The sequence below is a fragment of the Rhinopithecus roxellana genome, chromosome 7, assembly GCF_007565055.1.
Source record: "Rhinopithecus roxellana isolate Shanxi Qingling chromosome 7, ASM756505v1, whole genome shotgun sequence".
Taxonomy (NCBI): domain Eukaryota; kingdom Metazoa; phylum Chordata; class Mammalia; order Primates; family Cercopithecidae; genus Rhinopithecus; species Rhinopithecus roxellana.
In genome coordinates this window covers 122,078,366-122,099,071 of record NC_044555.1, presented here as the reverse complement: position 1 = coordinate 122,099,071, position 20,706 = coordinate 122,078,366, and positions in this window count along the sequence as shown.

The window sequence follows — 20,706 nt, the reverse complement described above, 5'->3', positions numbered from 1 at the left end:
TAATTCTTTATCCTGAGATTTTCCTGAAGTTGTTTATCAGTTTAAGGAACTGTTAGGCTGAAACTATGTGATTTTCTAAATATGAGATCATGTCATGTGCAAACAGGGATAGTTTAGCTTCTTATTTGGCAGCTCTTTATTCTTTTCTCTTGCCTGATTGTTCTGGCCAGGACTTCCAATATTACACTTGATCTTAGCCAAAAGGCCGAGAAGCGATAGGACTTCCAATATTATGCTCAATAGGAGTGGTGAGAGAAAGCACTCTTCTCTTCTGCTGGTTTTCAAGGGGACTGCTTCCAGCTTTTCGCTACTCAGTATGATGTTAGGCAGCTCATATTATTTTGAGGTATGTTCCTTGAATACCTAGATTACTAACAGTTTTTTAACATGAAGGTGTGGCTTTTTGATCTGCTGCTGGATTAGATTTGCCAGTATTTTGTTAAGGATTTTTGCATTGATACTCAACAAGGATATTGGCCTGAAGGTTTTTTGTTTGCTTGTTTTTGTTTTGTTTTTTGTCTCTGCCAGGTTTTGGTATGTCCCTCCTCATCAGTGTTTTTGAATAGTTTCAGTGAGAATGGTACCAGCTCTTGTTTGAACATCTGGTAGAATTCGACTGTGAATCCCTCTAGTTCTGGTATCATTTTTTGGTTGGTAAGCTATTTATCACTGCCTCAATTTCTGAGCTCATTATTGGTCGACTCAGGGATTTGATTTCTTTCAAGTTCAGTCTTAGAAGGGTGTATGTGCCTAGAAATTTGTGAATTTTTTCTTCATTTTCTAGTTCACATGCATGGAGGAATTCATATTCTCTGGTGGTTATATGTGTTTCTGTGGGGTCAATGGTAGTATCCTTCTTGTTTCTAATTGTATTTATTTGGATCTTCTCTCTTTTCTTTTTATTATTCTAGCTAATGGTTTATCTATTATATCAATTTTTTCAAAAAAACGCAGTTCCTGACTTCATTGATCTTTTGAATGGTTTGTTGTATAGAACCAAAAAGAACCTGAATATCCAAAGCAATTCTAAGCAAAAAGAACAAAGCTGAAAGGATCACACTATTCAACTTCAAACCATACTACAGGTCTACAGTAACTAAAACAGTGGGATAAAGGTCCAAAACCAGACACATAGACCAGTGGAACACACTAGACAACCCAGATATAAGACTAAGACTGCACACCTACAACTATCTTGTCTTCAAGAAAGCTTATGAAAACAAGCAATAGGAAAAGACTCCCTACTGAATAAGTGGTACTGGGATAACTGGCTAGCCATATGCAGAAGATTGAAACTGGAGCCCTTTCTTACACTGTATACAAAAATTAACTCAAGATGGATTAAAGACTTAAATGTAAAGCCCCATACTATAAAAACCCTGGAAGACAACCTAAGTCATACCAATTGAGGCATAAGAATGGTCAAAGATTTCATGACAAAGACATCTAAAGCAATTGCAACAAAAGCAAAAGTTGACAAATTGGATATAATTAAATGACAGAGCTTCTGCACAGGAAATGAAACTATCAACAGAGTAAGCAGACACTCTACAGGATGGGAGAAAATATTTGCAATCTGTGCATCAAGCAAAGGTCTAATATACACAATCTATAAGAAACAATTCAATAAGCAAAAAATAATCAACCTAATTAAAACGTGGGAAAAGTACCTGAACAGATACTTTTCAAAAGAAGACATACAGTGGGCCAACAATCATATACAAAAAAGCTCAATGTCACTGATTATTAGAGAAACATAAATCAAAGCCACAATGAGATACCATCTCTACCAGTCAGAATTGCTATTATAAAAACTCCAAAAACAACAGATGTTGTGGAGGTTGTAGAGAAAAAGGAATTCTTATATGCTGTTTGTGGGGGTGTAGATTAATTCAGCCATTGTGGAAAGCAGTATGGCGATTCCTCACAGAACTGAAAACAGACCAAGCATTCAACCCAGGAATCCCATATCTGGGTATATTCCCAAAAGAATATAAATTATTCAACCATAAAGACACGTGCATGCATATGTTCACTGAAGCACTACTCATAATAGCAAAGGCATGTAATCAACCTAAATGCCCATCAACAGTAGACTGAATATGCAAATATGGTACATATACACCATGGAATGCTATGAAGCCATAAGAAAGAATGAGATCATGTCCTCTGCAGGAAGATAGATGGAGCAAACTAACACACAAACAGAAAAACAAATACCGCATGTTCTCACTTATAAGTTGACGTTAAATGATGAGATCATGTGAACACATAGAGGGGAACAGTACATGCTGGTGCCTTTCAGAGTATGGAGGATGGGAGGAGAGAGAGGATCAGGAAAAATAACTAATGGGTATTAGGCTTAATACCTGGGTGACAAAATAATCTGTACAACAAACCCCATGAACAGATTTAGCTATATAACATACCTGCACTATATACCCCTAAACTTAAAATAAAAGATAAATTAAAAAGAAAAAATACCTTTGATTGTGTGAAATGCTTTATGACAGTTTTATTCTATTGCTTTTTAGTTTTTTAGGTTGCTGGTTGCAGCCCATTTAATTTATTGCAAAACTCACGAATGTACTTCCACTTACAGTTTGCAAAACATTGGTCAAGGAAGCTCTATTACTAATAGTTCCAATCTTTTCAATCTATTTTTTTCACCAGGAAAAAATAAATGAAAACTTAAAACAGTTTATAAATATGTGATGTGAAGTTTGAGATAAAAATGTTAAAGTGCATTTTGCAAGTGCTGAAGTACTATATTTGTTACTTGTCTTTGATTTTACTAAAAAATATGGTGTGACATAAACGAATATCTAGGGCTGATGATTTACAAAAATCATGAATTATCACCACATTTATATTTCATTATCAAATTATAAATTTTGTTACAAAAATCAGTACCATTGGTATGCCAACAGTGAACAATCTGAAATAGAAATCAAAAACTAATCTCATTTACAATAACCACACATAAAATTAAGTAACTAGGAATGAACTTAATTAACTAAAGAATTAAAAAATTTCTATAATGAAAACAATGAAACACTGATGAAAGAAAGTGAAGAGGACACCAAAAATTAGAAACATACTCCATGTTCATGGATTGGAAAAAATAAACATCTTTAAAATGTTCATACTACCCAAAGTAATTCACAGATTCAAAACAATCCTTATCAAAATACCAATGACATTCTTCACAGATGTAGAAAATAAAACTATCCTAAAATTTATATGGGGCCACAAAAGATGCAGAATAGTCAAATCCATCCTAAGCAAAAATAATAAAACTGGAGGAATCACATTACCTGACTTCAAGTTATACTACAAAGCTATACTAACCGAAACAGGATGGTGCTGGCATTAAAACGGACACATAGACTAGGGAAGAGAATAGAGAACCCAGAAATGAATTTGTGTGCTTACAGTGGGATATCCATATGCAGAAGAATGAAACTGCACCCTTATCTCTCCCCGTATACAAAAATCAAATCAAAATAGATTAAAGACAAATATAGGACCTGAAACTATGAAACTACTACCCGAAAATATTGGGGAAAATCTCCAGGACGTAGGTCTGGGTAAAAATTTTTGAGCAATACCCCAGAAGCACAGGCAACCAAAGTCAAAATGGACAAAAAGAATCACATCAAGTTTAAAAGTTTCTGCATAACAAAGAATACAATCAACAAAGTCAAGAGGCAACCTACAGAACAGGAGAAAATATTTGCAAAGTATCCATCTGAGAAGAGATTAATAATCAGAATATATAAAAAGCTAGGAAAAAATCTGATAATCCAATATAAAAACGGGCAAATATGTGAACAGATATTTCAGAAGAGAAGACATACGAATGTCAAACAGGCATATGAAATGGTGCTCAATAGCACTGATCATCAGAGATATGCAAATTAATACTACAAGATGCTTTCTCACCCCAATCAAAATGGCTTCTATCCAAAGACAGATAACAGTAAATGCTGGTGAAGATGTGCAAAAAAGGGAACACTTGTACACTGTTGGTGGAAATGTAAATTAGTGTAACTGCTATGGGGAACAATTTCTACTATATGATCCAGCAAATCCACTGCTGGCTATATACCTAAAAGAAAGGAAATCAGTATGTCAAAGAGACATCTACACTCCCATGTTTGTTGCAGCACTGTTCACAATAGTCAAGGTTTGAAGCAACCTAAGTGACCATCAACAGATTAATGGATAAAGAAAAGACGGTACTTATACACAATGGAGTACTATTTAACCATAAATAAATGATATTCAGTTATTTGCAATAACAAGAATGGAACTAGAGATCATTATGTTAAGTGAAATAAGCCAAGCACAAAAAGACAAACATCACATATTCTCACTTATTTGTAGGATATAAAAATCAAAACAACTGAATACATGCAGATAGAGAGTAGAAGGATGGTTACCAGAGGCTGAGAAGTATAGTAGGGGGGTTTGGAGGAGGTGGGGATTATTAATGGGTACCAAAAATAGAATGAATGGATAACACCTAACATTTGATAACACAAGCGGGTTTCTATTTTCAATAATAATTGTACATTGAAAAATAACTAAAAGAGTATAATTGGATTGTTGATAACACTAAATATAAATCCTTGAGGAAATGGATACCGCCTTTTCCATGTTGTGATTATTACACATTGCATGCCTGTATTAAAACATTTCATGTGCCCCATAAATATATACATGTACTATGTACTCACAAAAATTAAAAATACAAGTTATAAAAAAAATCAAACTCCACATATTACCTGGCCATGCAAAGAGGTTGATCTATATAAACCCTTTGAAAGTTCTCCCCTCCACTATGCATTTCAAAAATATTTAGAAGAGTCAAATTAACTGAAATGTATTAATGGTCATGAAAATTCACAAAATGAAGTGTTGGTTATTAGAGAAGTGATTCACTTATTTGACAGAACTGCAAACAGTGATTTTTCATGGCATTCTTTTTTGTTGCCTCAACTAGCAATGACAAACTTATTTCGTGCACATAATATATAATGTTGACATTAAATGCATATAGATGTACATTCACTACTCATCAAAACTGTTCATACAAATCTTATGAAAAATCACGGAAAATAATATATTCTGAAAATAATAAATTCTATATTCTTGCTTAGAGTTTTTGGTGCCTGTGGGGCCTCTTGTTTTTAGGTTTTAATTTGTCTTTCTTTATACCCAGAGAAGGTTTCTCCTGATTATTTATTTGTTGTGTTATTTTAAAAAAAAATAACTGTAGTACAAATAAGTAAGGATTCTAGTTCAAGGTTTAATGAATAAAGTCCATGATGACTGACACACAGTAGTCAGTAGATGATCAGTGAATGGTTTTTGACTTGATAATCATATCTAGACAGAATTATAGTTCTGACTCTTGGCACTTTCTTTTAGTGTTACATTTTTTTTCTTCCTCACAGTTTGAAGAAAGTAAAGTTTTCTTAAGCATAACCAGATAGGCATTTTACCCAGTGGACTATAATTCTATTGTCTCACTGTTTCTTACTGCAATGTTTCTAAATTTTCTGGCTACTCTCTTCCCTTATGTCATGCTCAATTTCATTGCATTCATTTATTTTGGATTAGAAGACAATAACATAATACAACATGACTGATTCAAGTGAACATGATTCTTTATGATATTTCACATCAGCCTAGGAAAATCTGATCAGATGTGGTTAGAAAAAATGATTTTCAAATGTCACTTTTCTCTGATCTCATACTTTTAATATGTATAAGACTGTAGTAAAACACTTCAAGGTTTACATAGAAACAGATGCATTGCAAAGTTTCTTATATTAGATTTTGTTTGTAGTCATGTAAGGCGATTTTGTTCTTTAGAAGAAGAGTTTGAACTTTCAGATACTGTAAAACATATAAATAGAAAATTAAATGTTCAAATTAAGGCCTTTTATGGGGATACAATATTAGATACATAATTAATACGCAAAGCTAATGATCTTGGGTTTTTACAAAAGTGTTTTCTCTCTAACTCTCAAGGTATGAATTCTTTTTGGGCTACCATATTTAGACACATTATACTGGATAATGCAATGGACTAGATATCAAATAGAGTATAATCTTCTAAACCTAGATTTACTACTATTAAGTGAATTTAGGTATGTGGTAATTCAAGTAATCCAGGGAACTGCCATTAAAATTTTATTTAGCCTAGAATGAGCTGTTCTTTGCCCCATACTTTAAGGTCATATATAGCCATGCACACTAATATACTGCAACAAGTCAAACTTCTTAACGGAATGATACACAGCAGATTCTAAAGAAGAAACTGGAGCACTCCCCCACACTAACCACATGGCCCTTCTAAAGGATCACTTGGATCTCAAATCTTAACTGGTTGAAGCCAGATGAATCAGTGAACTTTGTCACTATTCTTCTGTTCATGACAGTGGTATGTAGACACAATCTGAGGCACAGAAGAGTAATGAGATTTTTGCTCAAACCTTATAATTAAATTTTAGTGAGGGTTGAATTAATATCAATCAAAAAAAAAGTGATCTGAGTCCAATATTGTGTCAAGTGTGGTGAAGTATAGAATCATTATTAAGGAGGTGTATACAGTTTGGTCAAAACTGTTGATTTGATGCCTGTACATACACAGCATAAATTTCCTTTGAAAATTTTCAACTTAATTTATCATACAGTTTAGCACAAAATCTGTTAAAGTGATCTAAAATGTAGTTATTATTTAAATTTTTCTAATTTCTCTATCCCAATTATGAAAATACGGTAACCCAAGAAAAATAGCTTTTTAAACAATCTACTCAGACATAAACATTTTTGTAAACCTTTTAAATAAATAAGTCTAGTTTAATTTACTTTGAGGACACTGTTTGGGATACTTTGATAAATTTATAATTCATTTAACATACCTAATTTCTACTAATGTTCTCACTTGCAATCATTTTTCCTCTTTTTTTAAATAAATTATAAATGTTACTCATCTTTCAGCAATTCATCCTATTTCCCAGCCCTAATAGATAAAATTTAAGTTAATAATTTTCTTTACAATAATTAATATGAAACAAATTCGGGATAAACAAAAAACAATGAGGACATTTCAAAAAGCAAATGACAGAAAGTGTGATAGTTATTATATTTGATGATTATGTGAGTCATAAGTTTCATCACTGACTATTATTTATCTAACTTACTTTTATTAACATCCTCTGGGCCACAAGACATTTTATCCTAATTCACATTTTTCCAACTGAACTAATAAAAGCTTGTTTTTATGCAACAAAGCAGTGCTTTGTGGCTTTGCTCTTTTCTTGAAGGGTCTTTCAGTCTTCTTAACACCTTTGTGTCTCCCACCACATAAATGAAAGATAAATAATTTCTTAATAATTTCTTCTAAATTGAAGGAATATATATAGTTTTTTTTTTGTTTGTTTGTTTAATAAACATAATAGGGATGGTAGTGAATTGGGTGACTTAAAAGATCTTTTCCTATTTTAAAATTATGTTATTCACATGATCTTCAAAATAAAGGTAGATATTACATGTGGTGATTATATTTATTTCAATTTCTGGTAAAATTCTCCAAAACCTGTCTTATAGATGGCATCTTACAATTTCAGAATAAAACTTAACTTGCTCTTTTTACATTAATATGGCTTACCTTATGTTATATGCTTTGAATATGTAATAGGTAAGATTGTTATTTCTCTGAAACATAAATGAAAACTGTAAATGTTGTTTTGAGACAGATATATTGTAACACAGGTATTGAACCTGCTTCTCAATATCAATATTTTATCAATAGGCAGACAGAGAATCAGAGGAAACCAAGGCAATGTTTTCTCCATTCATTGGCAAAACAATCTTTCATACATCATGAATTCATGAATCTTTTCAGTAAATTTGAAAAAAAAAAAGTGGTAGTGATTGCAAATTAAATCAAAGCACTTTGAAAACAGGAATAATAGTAAAAAAGAAGTGACTTCATAGACTGTGTTTTAGTTACACTTCGTCCTGCCTCAGCATATCCTACATCCAATTCTGTCATTCCCTAGTGTCTGTCCACTAAATTTGCAAGAGCAAGGCAGGTGTTTTGTTAAATATTAACTCATGCTACCCAGAGCAAGAAAAATAGCTCCAGAAAATGAAAGACGAATGAACTTATTAAAACATTATGCATTGCTTTCAACAACAGAATAGTAAGAGACATTCCCTAATCAAGAGGGTAGATGTCTCATTATGACACATTGCTTCTTATTTTCTATAAATTCTTGCCTTTGGGATTTATTATAGACACCAGAGAGTGGAAGTCTATTCATTATTATCACCTCTCCTTTATTTTCTCAAAATGGCTCTAAATGTTCTTCGCTTTTCAATACCAGTAATCTGATGGGTAAATATAAGCAAAGAGGGCTGCCAGTTTTAAAAATATGGAAAACTAGAGAAGGATTGAGAAGCCACAGATGTGAAGGAGAAAAAAAATCAGCTTCATCTGAACTGAACTGTTTCATTCTTTATGTTACAAGCCATCCAAACTGAAGTGATTCCTGAACAATTCCTTGCCACTTTGATCTTGTCATTTTCTTTTTCTAAAAGTAAGGAATATTAAACTTAGTAGCAGTCCAATACGTGATACATTTTAGAAAACCAGTATTACCTCATTTTTTTCATAAATACAAGTCATAGTCCCAATGCCTTGTACACAGTCCCTTGCTTCATTTTTGGATAGCTTGGATTTCCTCTAGATGCTTGACAGCCATTAGTTAATTGGCATCAGACTACTTTTACCCTCTCAACTTTTGCCTTTGTCCCTGTTTTTACCAAAGTTAGAGGACCAGAAAGTAACCGTCTGCTCTGAAATGTATTCTCAATTGCACTTTGTTCCCTTCTTCCCCTCAGTTCAGTGTTTACTTCATAAAGTGACAGGTAAGCCTTTGTTGGTTTTCTTATAGCACACACATTGTCCAGCATTTGTTATTATTATTCTTCATTAATCTTTGACTATTTCATGTGCAATATATTCAAACCCCGATTTCACTGAAAAGTGAAAATAAAATATTTAGCACACAGTTCCTGGCACAATATTTCTCAACAATTTTGAACTACTGTACGAATGATATTTTTTTCCTCTTTTACACTTATCTTAGGTTTTCAGTTTTTGTAATCATTTTAGGAGTTACTTAGGTATATATGAAAAGCTGATGTGATTTAAAATTACTCAACATAACCATAAGTCTCAAACATATTAAAATGAATAGCAAAGTAAAACAAAGCAAAAAACAAATTTGAACAAATGGCGATGGAGAAGGTCCAGAGAAGGGAGATCAAAACAAACAAAAGGGGAAATTATTTCTAAGATAATTTGCATGTCTTCCAAACTGGCAGTTATACGAATTCAGTCTACAAAACTATTTTTCTTGGTATCACAGAGTTTAAAAGAGTATTATAAATTTAATATTATCAGATGAAACATGTACTTTCTGGATGACATACAGCCCATACCTCTCTTTTGGCTTACCTGGATATTTTATTCCACATAATGTCATGTATTTGGGAATCATAACTATGCATTTTCATTTTTGGTAAAACCTTAATTAAATTAATCATACAATTGATATACATATTTTTCCTGTCTAGGTCACATTCCTCTAGGCATACTACTGTTTCTTAGTGCTCCTCTTAAGATCTTACAATCATCTCTGGAGACAATATTTGAGTAGTCATCAGTGCTCTTTAGAAAATATTTATTATTATTTTTGGAGCATATGGTAGTATTTTATTTTCCTACTCCCTTGGAGTTTGACCGGCCATGTAACTTATCCTGAAAAAAATATCAGTGTTAATGGTGTGACACCTCCAAATGAAAGCTACAAAGACAGCATACAATCCATCATGATCTTTGTTTTCTGCCATAATGACCAGCATTATTCTAGACTGTGGCTGCTCCATCAGTCTGGGTTCCAGGCTGAGGACAGCAAGGTTGAAAGGGCAAGACAATCTATCATGGATATATAAAATGAGCAATAAATATAAATGTATTCCTTAACTCATTGAGCGTAGGATATTGTTAGTTATTAAAACATAATCTGGTCCATCTTGGTTGATGAAGAAAGTACTAGAAGTTGTTATTAGAAATTGTAGCCCTGCTGACACACGTATACACACACACACACACACACACACACACAAAGTTCTACTTTCACTTCCATTATTAAAACCATTCAATCGATTACATTGGCATCTGCTACATTTATTTAATTAAGAAAATGTCTGGAGATCATCATGGCAGACAGGAGACAGGACTAGATTGCAACTCCAACTCAGATGGACAGAGCAGTGTGTGGAGGCTCACATTATGAATTTTAGCTCCAGAATGAGTACAAGAACAAACCAGAAATCCCATGACGACCCACAGACCACAGACCCTCTGAAGGAAGCAGGCTGCTCCTGCAGGACCTGAGAGACACCCTAAATACCATAAGTGCCCAAACTGCTGAAGTGGGAAAGGGAGATCCTCTGCTCCCGAACACACTCTCACTGGGGAAACTGAAGGTGGAGTCTGCAGGAGAAGTTTCCGACCTTATCTGGAGCTGAGTCAACTTACAGAAGTGAGCAAAATACAGGGGTGGTGGAAGCAGCAGGAAAGGCCCTGGGAACTCACTGGGTCCCCAAGCAGGCCATTCCTGCCTGGCACCACAGGGATCCTTCCGGAGGGCAGCCGGAGGCATAGGGAAAACACCACAGGGAGAAAGAAGTCTCCAGCTGAACTTTGTAACACTTTGACCTGTGCAAGAAGCCTCTTGGCCAGAACTCAGGGGAGAGTGTGAATCTGGCATGCATACTGCACAGGCAGGGGAAGAATCAAAGCCCTTTTCTTCTGCAGCTGGGAGGCCGGTAGCCTGGGGAAAGTTCTCAAGCCCTGCTTGCCCACTCTCTGGAAAGACACTGGGTGCTGTTAATGGGGGCATGGTATGAGTGAGATCAGCCCTTTGAATTGCATGGTTGCTGGGTTAGGCCTTTGACTGTTGGTTTTACCCCACTTCCCTGATAACCTGCATGATTCAGCAGAGGTAGCCATAATCCTCCCAGGTACACAACTCCATTGACCTGAGAAACCTTGACCCCATCCCCCACAACAGCCACAAGACCTGCCCAAAGAGAGTCTGAACTCAGACACAGCTAGCCCTGCCCCCACTGTATGGTCTTTTTCTACCTACTCTGGTAGCTGAAAACTAAGGGTACTCTTGGGAGTTCTAGGGCCCCACCCACTGCCAGTTCCTCTCCATACTTCCACAGTTGGTGCTCTCTGGAAAGCACCACCTGCTGGAAGGAGGCCAAACAGAACAAAAATAGAATATTGAACCACCAAAGCTAAGAACCCTCGTGGAGTCCATTTCACCCCCCTGCCTCCTCCACCAGAACAGGTGATGGTATCCATGGCTAAGAGACCCATAGATGGTTCACATCACAGGACTCTGTGCAGACAACCCCCAGTACCAGCCCAGAGCCTGGTAGACTTGCTGGGTGGATAGGCCCATAAGAGAAATAACCATCACTGCAGCTTGGCTCTCAGGAAGCCACATCCACAGGAAAAGGGGGAGAGTACTACATCAAAAGAACACCCTGTAGGACAAAAGAATCTGAACAACAGCCTTCAGCCCTAGACCTTTCCTCTAAAAGAGCCTATCCAAATGAGAAGGAACCAGAAAAAACAACTCTGGTAATATGACAAAACAAGGCTCTTTAACACCACTCAAAAAACACACTAGTTCACCAGCAATGGATCCAAACCGGGAAGAAATTCCAGATTTGCCTGAAAAAGAATTCAGGAGTTTAGTTATTGAACTAATCAGGGAGGCACCAAAGAAAGGTAAAGCCCAATGCAAGGAAATCCAAAAAGAAATACAAGAAGTGAAATAGATATCATAAAGAAAAAGCGATCAAAACTTCAGGAAACATTGGACACACATATAGAAATGCAAAATGCTCTGGAAAGTCTCAGCAATAGAATTGAACAAGTAGAAGAAAGAAATTCAGAGGTCAAAGACAAGGTCTACAAATTAACCCAATCCAACAAAGACAAAGGAAAAATAATTTTAAAATATGAACAAAGCCTCCAAGAAGTCTGGAATTATGTTAAACGAACAAACCTAAGAATAATCAGTGTTCCCGAGGAAGAAGAGAATCTAAAAATTTGGAAATATATTTGTGGGAATAATCAAGGAAAACTTCCCCGGTCTTGCTAGAAACTTAGATATCCAAATACAAGAAACACAAAGAACACCTGGGAAATTCATCACAAAAAGATCGTCACCTAGGCACGTTGTTATCAGGTTATCTAAAGTTAAGACCAAGGAAAGAACCTTAAGAGCTGTGAGACAAAAGCACCAGGTAACCTATAAAGGAAAACCTATCAGATTAGCAGCAGATTTCTCACCAAAACCCCACAAGCTAGAAGGGATTGGGGACCTATCTTTTGCCTCCTCAAACAAAACAATTATGAGCTAAGAATTTTGTATCCAGAGAAATCGAGCATTGTATATGAAGGAAAGATACAGTCTTTTTCAGACCAACAAATGCTAAGAGAATTCGCCACTACCAAGTCACCACTCCAAGAACTGCAAAAAGGAGCTTTACATCTTGAAACAAATCTTGGAAACACATCAAAACCGAACCTCTTTAAAGCATCAACACACAGGACCTAGAAAACAAAAACACAAGTTACAGAGTAAAAAACAAACAAACAAACAAATACCAAACTACAAAGGCAACAAATAGCATGATGAATGGAATGGTACTTCACATCTCAATACTAACATTGAATATAAATGGTCTAAATGCTCCACTTAAAAGATATAGAACTGCAGAATGGATAAAAACTCATCAACCATCTGCTACCTTCAGTAGACTCACCAAACACATAAGGACTCACATAACCTTAAAGTAAAAGGGTTGAAAAAGGCATTTCATGCAAGTGGACACCAAAAGTGAGCAGGGATAGCTATTCTTATATCAGACAAAACAAACTTTAACAGCAGTTAAAAGAGACAAATCGGGACTTTATATAATGGTAAAAGGCCTTGTCCAGCAGGAAAATACCACAATTCTAAACATATATGCACCTAACACTGGAGCTCCCAGATTTAAAGTAATTACTAATAGACCTAACAAATGAGATAGATGGCAACACTGTCATAGTGGGGGACTGCAATACTCCATTGACAGCACTACACAGGTCCTCAAGACAGAAAGTCAACAAAGAAAAAATGGATCTAAACTAAAACTTGAAACAAATGGACTTAACAGATATATACAGAACATTTCATTCAACAACCACAGAATATACATTCTATTCCACAGAACATGGAACTTTCTCCAAGATAGACCATATAATAGGCCACAAAATGAGCCTCAATAAAATTAAGAAAATTGAAATTATATCAAGCACCCTCTTATGCAACAGCAGAATAAGACTGGGAATCAACTCCAAAAGGAACCTTCAAAACATTATCCAATCTCTATGTATGTATAAAGTAATCTCGAATACAGAGGGATGATGTTCCTAAAGAATCCAAGCTAATACCCATGTTGTCATGTCATGTCACTCTGCATTGTCTCACAGACATATTGCTTTTTAGACTACAAAAGATGTGAAGAATATTAAAAAACCATCTCACCAAATTGCATCACTTGAAGCTGAGAAATGTAGATATCATACTGGACAACTGATTATCTCTTCTTTTCCTTAAGACTCTCAGTGTCAGAGAGCTGATGAAAAGATTGGGTGACTCTTTTCCAGTATTATTTCCATGTTTATGTATGCTTTAAAAATAATACTAATAATTGACAAGGTTTTTTTTTTTTTTTCAAATAGAAACTTTTTGTGACTTCCCTTACTTCTGTTTGAAGAATTCTACACAGTTCAGACTTATTATCCACAAGATTGTTGAAAATATGAAATGTATTTTTGAGCAGATTTCTCACCAGTTTAGAAGGTGGACTCTTACATCATCCAAATTCACTATTGTGTACTACAAAGGTGAAGGAGCAGAAATGGGAGTTGAGAAAGTCAAGTAGCACAGACTCAATTGCCACTGAGAAAAACATAAAGAAATGGGATTTGAGAAAGATGATTTGAGGTTGCAACACTGTTAAAACATTGCATAATATTAATTCATATCTTCATGCAGGCTTACAAGATAGATCATCTATATCTACATGCAGGCTAATCTGATATCACAGATTATGAAATGGCACGTGAAACGTATAAAGCAAAGGAAATAAGAAATAAGTTAACTTTTTCTATACTTGATTTCTATGTTACGCTTTTGTTAACAGAGAGCAAAAGGGAGAGAGAGAGAGAAAATTATTTTTTAACTCTGTTATTTCACATTATACTCTCACATTTTTGGAGTTATGAAGTGACTTTTCAATTTCGTTACTGACAGCCAAGATTTTAAATATAGTACCAAGTCATTGAATGCCAAGTTTGGATAAGAGCATTTTTTTTGTATATACCTTTTAAACCTTTGAAAAAAAAACTTTAAATTGCTAGCAGAATCCAAACTGTGTCACTTCAAATTAAAGCAGAACCAATTAAGCTAACTGCAAAGTTAATCCAAAAAAAAAAAAAAAAAAATGCAATTAACTCTGTATCCAGAAAGAGGTTACACTATAAGTGAGAGGTGTTAACAAATGACACACTAAAATTTTATAAGGAGACGAGAGGTAGATTTTCAAGGAGGTAAACATAATAACATTGTAAATGTGTTATATAAATAGAGAGAGCTGTAGTTGAAGGTTTATAACAATGGTTTAATTTTAATATATTGTATTTGAATGATTATATTATAAGGCAGTTATACATTCATTTAACTGTGGATGCTTGGAAATATACTTAAAATATTTATGCAACAGTTTACTGAATTCGAGGCCAGTCAGTTACAAAACAAGTTATTTTAGCCAGGAGGAGGAGGACAAAGGGGAGGAAAATAAGAAGGCACTTATATTGAGTCTTAAATTAATTAAAAGATTTTTAAAAGATATGTTAAAGTAAGAATCTTATTATTTCAATACTATTTTAAAATCCAATTGACACGATGAGTTTTTGTGATTAAAAAAAATCACTGTCTAAGAAATTAATGTTCTAGTCCCAATTCTGTTGGAAAAATAGGTATGCAAACTTAAATAAGTTAACTTACTCTCTTGGCTGCTTTCCTTAACTGTAAAAAATGGAAGAATAAATTTAATTAACTTTCAGAGTACTTTAATATAAAATGTTCTAAATGTCTATTAAGTACTTTAATTTTTTATTTTATAGACCTTATTGCTTTTAGGTTCATAATTAGTTTTCCCAGCCAATTTGATTGTGGATTGATCAAGATACATGCAGGTTCTAACATATGTCCAGTCTGTATTTAATTCTCCTAACAAGGATGCTCACTTCTGTGATATAAGCTTTATTAACATGGATTATATACTTTGATATTTCTTTAAGAAAGTCAGTTATCAACACCAATTCTTTCTTCAGTATATAAACAGTAAGTATCATATTATAATAGAGTAGAGGTAACATTTACCTTTACTAGTCAATTTCCTTTGGAATAATAGAATTATGAGAAATATCCACTGATATGATTCCCAGTTTATTAGTGGTTCATTTGTTTGTGTTCATTCATTCATTCGATTCAACAAATACTTGTTTAATATCAGGCAAAATTCCAGTTACAAAGGATTTAATAGTTAAAGAAAAAAGAGACACAGCTCTTCATCTCAGAATAGAATAATAAGATTAAGATGGCAGATAGGAGGCAGGACTAGCTTGCAGCTCCTGTTCAGATGGACAGAGCAGCTTGTGGAGACTCACTTCGTGAACTTTTGCTCAAAGAACTACCACGGGAATAACAACCAGGAAATCTGAGTGAAACCTCAGACCCTTTGAAGGAACTGGATCAACCCTACAGGCTCCCTGAGACACAGAAAAAGAACCGGCTTGTTTTCTGAATGGGAAAGCTCGTGGTCTGGGGTAAGTTCACAACCCTGGAAATACACTCAGTGCTATTTGGTGCGGGGAGGCAAGGTGGGAGTGAGACTGGCCTTTAGGACTTGCAGGCTGCATGGGATCAGGGTGAGGCTTGGGACTGCCAGATTTCCCCCACTTCCCTGGCAATCTGTATGACTTAGCAGAGACAGCCATAATCCCTTTGGGAATATAACTCCATGGACTGACAACCACACTCCCATCCCCACAGCAGCCACAGTAAGCCCCGCCAGAGGAGAGACGGAGCTCAGACATGCCTGTCCTTCCCCAACCTGGTGGTTTTTCTCTACCTGCCCTGGTAGCCAAAGACAAAGGTCAAAATCTCTTGGGAGCTCTATGGCCCTGCCCATCACCTGAAAAATCTGAGTACATAACCATGTGTCCCTAGGACAAGTTTGCATCCTCCCTGTAGGACCTCAGCCGATGAACTCTTGAAAGTGCCCACTCCTGGTTGGAGGCCAACCAACACAAAACCGACAAAAACACAACCAAAGACCCTCACAGAGGGTCCATACTCCTCTGCTACCTCCGTGAGAGCAGTTGCTGGTATTCATGGCTTCAAGATCTGAAGATGCTTTACATCACAGGACTCTTTGCAGACACTACCCAGTACCAGCCCAGAGCTTGGTAGCTCCATTGGGTGGCTAGATCCAGAAGAGCAAAAACAATCACTGCAGTTCGACTCTCAGGAAGCTCCATTCCTAGGGGAAAGGGAAGAGCACCACATCAAGGGAGCTTTATTTCATAAATAATCTGAACAGCAGCCCTTGAATCCAAGATCTTCCCTCTGACATAGTCTACCCATATAAGAAGAAACCAAAGAAACGATTCTGGTAATTTGACAAAACGACGTTTTTAAAAACTCCCAAAAGATTATACAAGCTCACTTGCAATGGATCCAAACCAAGATGAAATGTCTGAATCACCAGAAAAATAATTCAGATGGTCAATTATTAAGCTAGTCAAGAAGGCACCAGAGAAAGGTGAAGTCCAACTAAAATAAATCAAAAACATGATACAGGTTATAAAAGGAAAATTCTTAAGTGAAATACAGAGGATAGATAAAAAACAATCACAACTTCTGGAAATCAGGTACACACTTAGAGAAATGAAAAATGCAGTGGAAAGTCTCAGCAATAGAATTGAACAAGCAAAGAAAGAAATTCAGAGCTTGAAGACAAGGTTTTGAATTAACCCAATCTATCAAAGAAAAAAACAAAATAATGTTGTAAAAATGAGCAAACCCTCCAAGAAGTTTGGGACTATGTTAAACCTCCAAACCTAAGAATAATTGATGTTCCCAAGAAATAAGAAAAATCTAAAAGTTTGGAAAATGTATTGGAGGGAATAATTGGTGAAAACTTCCCCATCCTTGCTGGATATCTAGACATCCAAATACAAGAAGCCCAAAGAACACCTGAAAAATTCATTGCAGAAAAAATTATCACTTAGACACACAGTCATCAGGTTACTTAAAGTCAAGACCAAAAAAAAAAAAAAAAAAGAAAAGAAATCTGAAGAGGTGTGAGGCAAAAGCATCAGGTCACTTACACAGGAAAATCTATCAGATTAACAGCAGATTTCTCAGCAGAAACCCTACAAGCTAGAATGAATTAGGGTCCTATTTTTAACCTCCTTAAACAAAACAATTATCAGCAAAACATTTTGTATCCAATGAAACTAAGCTTCATAAATGAAAGAAAGATACTGTCTCAGACAAACAATTGCTGAGAGAATTCGCTACTACCTAGACAGCACTGCAAGAACTGCTAAAAGGAGTCCTAAATCTTGAAACAAATCATCATAATACCCCAAATTAGAACCTTTTTAAAGAGTAAATCTCACAGAACCTATATAAGAATAACACAATGAAAAAAAAGGAGATATTCAGACAAAAAGTTGCACAGTGAATAGAATAGTACCTCACATCTCAATACTAACATTAAATGTAAACGGCCTAAATGTGCCACTTAAAATATAAAGAATGGAAGAATAGACAAGAATTGACCAACCAAAGTTTCTGATGTCCTCCAGAGACTCACTGAACACATAAGGACTCACATAAGCTTAAGGTAAAGGGATGGAAAAAGATATTCCATGCAAATTGGAAACCAAAATCAAGCAGGAATAGCTATTCTTATATTAGACAGACAAAACTTTAAAGCAACAGCAATTAAAAAAGACAAAGAGGGGCATTATATAATGATAAAAGGACTAGTCCAACAGGAAAATATCACAATCCTAAATATATATGCACCTGACACTGGAACTCCTAAATTTATAAAACAATTACTACTAGACCTAAAAAAGGAGATAGACAGCAACACAACAGTAGTGAGGGACTTTAATACTCCACTGATAGGTCATTGAAACAGAAAGTCAGCAAATAAACACTTAAACCATACCCTAAAACTAGACAGGACATCAAAACAGAAAGTCAACAAAGAAACACTTAAATGATACCCTAAAACAAATGGAGGTAACAGATATTTACTGACCGTTCTACCCAACAACTGCAGAATATACATTCTCTTCATCAGCACATGGAACACTCTCTAAGATAGACTATAGATGGACCACAAAAGAAGTCTCAGTAAATTTAAGAAAATCAAAACTATTTGAAGTACTCCCTCAGACTCCAGTGGAATTAAATTGGAAATTAACTTCAAAAGGAACCCTCAAAACCATGCAAATACATGGAAATTAAATAACCTGCTCCCAAATGATCATTACGTCAAGAATAAAATCAAGATGGATATCTAAAAAATATTATTTGAACTGAATGATAATAGTGACAAAACCTATCAAAACCTCTGGGATACAGAAAAAGTGGTGCCAAGAGGAAAGCTCATAGCATTAAATACCCTACATCGAAAAGTCTGAAAGACCACAAATAGACAATCTATGTTCACACATTACGGAACTGGAGAAATAAGAACATTCCAAACCCAAACACAGCAGAAGTAAAAAAAATAATGAAGATCAGAGCGGAACTAAATGAAATTGAAACAACAACAAAAATAACGCAAAAGATAACTGAAGCAAAAAGCTGATTCTTTGAAAAGATAAATAAAATTGATTAGCAAAATTAACCAAGAGAAGAGAGAAGATCCAAACAAGCTCAAATAGAAACGAAACGGGAGATATTACAACTGATATCACAGAAATACAAAGGATGGTTCGAGGCTAGTATGAACACCTTTATGCGCATAAACTAGAAAACCTAAAGGAGATGAATAAATTCCTGAAAATATACAACCCTCCTGGATTAAAGCAGGAAGATACAGAATCTCTGAACACACAAATAACAAGTAGCAAGACTGAAATGATAATTTAAAAACCAGTTTTCTTCCCTTGAGATAGGAGGAAAGAAATTAAAATGAATGAAGAAAAATATTAAGATAGATTTGGAAGGTTGAAAGTAGTACAAAAATGTTACTTAGGCGACCACAATTTTCTGAGTAAAAATGTAAGTGATATATTTTTGTGTATGTCTTTTGTGTGTAAGAAATTAAGAACTAACTGGAACATCATTTGTCAACTTATCTAAAGTCTTCTTTATTTGCACACATTATGTTATTAATTCACACAAGCTTTTTCCTCTACTTACTATGATCAGGTTCTGATATATAATAGGCTTTCTAGTATACTGATTCTAAATCTGAAATACCAAGTACTTCTTTTTTCCCTTACCTACACAATGGTGTCACAAACAAGATAAAATCTTCTCTACTATTTTAATTAATATTGGACACCACAGCCTAAGAGCAATACCAAATCTATTAGTGGCATGCCTTGTGCTCTGGAAAATATTCCTAAACTATTATTAACTGAATCTAGATAGGAGTCACTTGCTCACTAATCACAATATTTTGTTATCTAAAATTTAATAGTAAGTGTTAAGCAAACTGGTATCAACCTGCAAGTTTCCACTCAGTTTTACATTCTGATGTAAAGCAAGCCATTGCTGATTCTTGTCAAATGAACTCCTAAGCTTTTGATGTTACTCAGAATCCTGTACAGCAGGAAAAAAAAGTGTGGTGTGATTTTTAAATCACAGATTACTTTTAAATAAGCTTTGAGAAATAAATATGTTTTCTGAAAATCATTATGCCTAGTCTAGGATGGAATTGGTCATTAGGTTATATGGAGGTCAAATATTTAATCTTTCACTGTTAAAACAAAAATACTGAAGTGCTATATTCCTATTGAGTTACTAAAGTAGTGGGGATGTCATAAGGTCTGGAGAAGGCAGTGACAGCAAGTTAGGAGATATTATGGTGATGATGTAAAAACAATTCAGGGGATAACTTTACAAAATAAAACTTGATTTTGTTTTGAAAATGTCAAGGTGAGGAAAAGTAACAGTTCTGGCCTTTTTACTTACATAAGAAAGTCAGCTTGACATATATTCACATTTCTTTTCTTTGTCATTACAGATAAAAACATTTTGCTCATTAGAAGCATACACAAATATTGGGTTCTTGTATGTCAGTTCAGAGGAATATATATATATATATATATATATATATATATATATATATAAATGTGTGTGTGTAATATGTGTATATACTCAACATATAATATGTAAACTATATGTCATATATATATTCATTTTCAAGAGAAACCATGTGTTTAACTCC